The sequence below is a fragment of the Dipteris shenzhenensis genome, chromosome 19 (genome assembly GCF_047967505.1).
Source record: "Dipteris shenzhenensis isolate YYH24624 ecotype China chromosome 19, Dip_SZ_1.0, whole genome shotgun sequence".
In the NCBI taxonomy this organism is placed as follows: Eukaryota; Viridiplantae; Streptophyta; class Polypodiopsida; order Gleicheniales; family Dipteridaceae; genus Dipteris; species Dipteris shenzhenensis.
In genome coordinates, this window is record NC_141614.1 from 47,526,627 (window position 1) to 47,530,988 (window position 4,362).

General features: G+C 36.2%; 1 long non-coding RNA gene across 1 annotated transcript; it reads right to left on the reverse strand.

The window, feature by feature from the left end:
• Window positions 1–497: 497 nt before the first annotated feature.
• On the reverse strand, window positions 498–1,795 carry LOC147890555 (uncharacterized). Its single transcript, XR_015542810.1, has 3 exons — window positions 1,776–1,795; window positions 1,387–1,546; window positions 498–988 (listed from the first exon to the last, which is right to left on the reverse strand). It is a non-coding gene; the product is annotated as an uncharacterized LOC147890555 (long non-coding RNA).
• Between the last annotated feature and the right edge of the window lie 2,567 nt (window positions 1,796–4,362).

The following is a 4,362-nucleotide window of genomic DNA, read 5'->3' on the forward strand; positions in this document are numbered from 1 at the left end:
TACTTTACAATCCTTAGGGCCTATGGTAGCATAAATGTATTGTGTTAATCAGATACGATAGTACTAGTCACTCTCAGCTAAGTTTCCTAGTGGAGTCATATCTTGTCTTCCTCTTTTCTTGTACACAAAGTATTTTTTTTCAACAAAAATTGCAAGTTTTACAAAAAGTGGATCAACCTATTATTTGATTTCAATGCCAAAGCAAGTATTCTAGAAGCTAACAGATGGTTTGAGTCCTAGTGAAAATGCACGGCGAGAGATGATTCCATGTATCTATATGTGTAATCAAAGCATTAAAATGAATTATTACATCTACTTTCTCCAATGCAATTGGGGCATTGACATTGCCAATAGCTCAATGTAAGTTACACAAGCAAGTTGGCTTCTTCCACTCCTATAATTATATGCCCCAAACAATGTTAACACCACTCTATATGTACACTACAATAATACACTGTGAGAAAACACAAATTATACCCCAAACAATATTAGCACCATTCTCTATATACAGTGAAATTATATACCATGATAAAGGTTTCAAGTCTACAGGATTAGGCTAGTAGTATGGGTACCATATCACTTTATTTTAAAGAGTCTCACTAAGTATGATGTAGCACTGAAGTGCTTCCAACAAAAGTCTCACTAAGTATGATGTATCACTTTATGTTCAACAGTCTCATACTAAAGTACTTCCAACAAGTTCGTGTGGCATTTTACTCAATGGGCATTATAACCAACTTTCCCACAACTCTCCCAGTCTCCAAATATTTGAATGCTTCCTTCACTTCAGAAAATTTGAAGGCTCCTTTGGGATCGATGATGGGCCGCAATTTTTTGCTCTCGATGAGAGAAGCCAACTCGGCAAGGAGAGCACCACTGGATGTTAAGGTGTAAAATGCAGCTGGATGAGGACGTGCCCGCCCTGCAATGGTAAGCACCTTCCCACCATCTTTCACAACTTTCGCAGCTTTCTCAACTTCCCCTCCCCCTGCAATCAAGCATTTATATTCCACAATGAGATTTATGATTGCATTTATATTCCACAATGACATTTAGCTTCGTATTCAGGAAATTATCAAAATAGATAAAACCGGAAGACATGGCAATGATGCAAATAATCATACTTTAAATTATGTGCTAATCAATTCTGCGGACAGATGAGCTAGTAAGATTACTATGAAAGAACAGAAAAATGCTCGAAATGATTAAAAAATAAATGCAAGATGCGGCACCAATTTTTTTCAGCAATCACATCTGCAGATGCATTAACCACATTCTTGCTTGTACTCTAAAAAGAACCCAAAATCGTCAAATTTAGGGAGGGAAAAATCTTGTGGCTGATAGTGTAGCATACAATGAAATTGGCAGGGAAACCTTTTGGCTTACCGACTGTATCAAGTACAAAATCGTATCCCTCTGGAAGCTCTGAGTAGTTGTGTTTGGTATAGTCGATAACAACATCTGCACCTAAGCTCTTCACAAATGGCACCTTTCCTGTGCTTGTAGTGGCGGCCACAACTGATGCACCATACAACTCTTTCGCCAGCTGTATTCAAAGCGCACACGTTAGCAAATTGCCACATGAGGAAAACATCGTTATCTTATGGTGTAGTAATCCTGTCTTAATTTCCTGCGGTTTAGGGTTTAGGGTGTAGTAATGTTCTTGTCTTAAAACTTATCGTGGTTGGTGAATCTAATCACCTAACGCAGTAGGTTGTAGTTTTCTGTATACAAACTCTGTGTTGAGAATACAAGCAAAATACATCTCTCATTACCTGGATTGCCAAAGTGCCTAATGAATTTGAGGTGGAAGCTCCAATCTTAGATGTTGAGGAAATGGAGATAGAAGAGGAGGATACATAAATTGTTTATTATGGTCGTCAGGTCAAACCAATTAATGTTGACGGCTCCACTTCTAGTGATTCTATCAATGATTCTGACAATAACAGTAGCTCATCTAATAACAATGATGATGATGTGGGGGAAGGTGAGCCAGAGGATGATGAAGAGGATAAGGATTCAAAGGAGGAGGAAGTGATCATTCTATTATCTCAACCTTAACAATTTCTTTATGACTCGCTTTGTGTAGATAGTGTGTCTCTAAGTAGTTATCCTTTAGTAGTTGGGCAGTGATTGTGACCTTTAAAACTAATCTAGAGTCATTTTATAGCTAATCCTTTTAAGACATAGTTGATAGTCAGTTTGATTTTCCGAGAATCCTTATCTCTCGAAATATTTTGTAATCTTGTATATTTTGTTAATATGATGCTCATGTTTATGAGTAAAGTTGCTATAGCATTTGAGAACATGATCTTATCATCAAATAAATGCCTTTGTTGTAGCACTTGAAAGTAGGATATTTACCATCAAATGAATGCATTTGCTGAAGTCCATCTTTCTCATCATTAAGATGATGAAGTCCCATCAAACTCTTCATAATACAAGTTGAGCTTTAGGAGTATAAATTTGTTGTCGTGTGAGATACAACATAGTCGATAAAAGCAAACCTATTTGGAATTGCTTCCTCAAGTTTCTTCCTTGCACAAAAACCTAAATCCTTTGCATGAAGCAACTTGGGCAAGATAAACTTGATTCAATTAGCTTTAAAAAGTTGCATTAGTTTGTTAAAAATGTTATGCATTATTAAATGTCTCCAATTCTTTATGTGGAGCCATTTAGTGCTTTTTAGGATGACTTTGACAATTTTTTTATTCAACTTAGTAAGCACACTTTAAAAAGAAACAACCTTCACTAGCCTAGTATTGGAACTCTAACATATAGTTCAATAATATTGAAATGGATCAATATTATGAGGGGTTTTTCCCTTTGCCATTTTTAAGTTGATTTCTTTGACTTTAAGTTTCAAAGGTCATTGAAGAAGGGAAATCTCAAGGAGAGACGTTTGATTATTGTGGATGTTTAAAATAAAATCATTTACATATTAGTTGTGTTCAATAGATCTTTGAGGAAAGTCACCAACAATTTTTCCCAAAAAGCTACTAAAAGTCGTAGCAATGTTAGGGTTCCTACATCATCTCTTCACCAAATTTGTTAGAATAAATCTCTTAGATAGTTGGAAAATGTGTAGTAGGACAATCCATGTCCATTAGACAATGAACCCTTGCATGGATCCTAAGAGTCTTAGCTTATTGCTCGTTAGCAACTCTCTTATTTCCTAGTAACGTGGACATAACCGAAGTGACTAAAATGCTTCTAGCATAGTTGATTCAACTTTTGTTTCAATATTTTGACCACTACAAGCTTCTTGTGATTATAATATTGTAAAATATTTTGCTTACATCTTCTGTTCTAGTCTCCCAAGACAATATCTTCCTTGTGCTTGAGAAGGGGACGTAGTTTTCCCATGAGGTAGCTTTGTTTGCAAAGGCATTTAGAGCATAATTCCAACTAAATTACAAGTGATCCATGCATGTTAATGTCTACTACCACAAATTTGTTGTCATGTCCCTCATGTTCAAGCTTTGAGTTGAAAAAACTACCTTCTTGCATAATCCACCTCTCCCACTGAGCATTTTGAGTAAATGATAGGGGTGGAACTAATGTTATTACCAATCTTAATTATTGGAGAGAGATAACATCTAATCTAGTCTTTTGAATCATTCTCTAGCATGCTATCCTCCTCTAATTGAAACCAAATCCTCTCACATCAAAGCATCCAAACATCCCCTGTGCTTGTCTCATTTGTGCTAGCCACTTCAAGAGGAGACTAGGTCAATGCAAAGTCTCAGAATTAGCCACCACTACAAAACCAATAGCAAAATCCCTATCGCCATCCATGTAGTTTTCCAAGTTGACTTAGTGGCTCCATAGCTACATTATGAGAAGGTTCATCATGGAAATATGTACAACCTTCAAATCTGGTGTTAATATTAGAAGAGGTGGTGGACCATTTCATGTGTTGAATTTCATAAAAATGCACATGATATGACATGAGAACTCTAGACCTCATTGCTTACATACTAGAGAACCATAGTCAAAATGTAGAGCTCTAATTTCCAAAGCCTCCCCCATGAGAAGGAAACAAAGGAAAACTTAAAAAACCATGATCATCGAAGTGTTAGGATAGATACATTACATCCCTAATAGAATAATTTCTATGCAAAAATAAACCAACATGGACTAGTCATTGGTGAGTAGGAGTATCCTACTCTAAAATTAAAGGGTTACAAGCATACATACACAACTAGATTGCATATTTGATTCAATAAAATGCCTTGAATAATTGCCCTAAATTATTTTTTCTCTTACGAACAGACATCTAGAAGGACTCAGAATACAAAATCGACTAAGTGACATTTGTAGCCCTGTCGTGGCTACGGTGCCACGGTAGTCAAAAGTGAC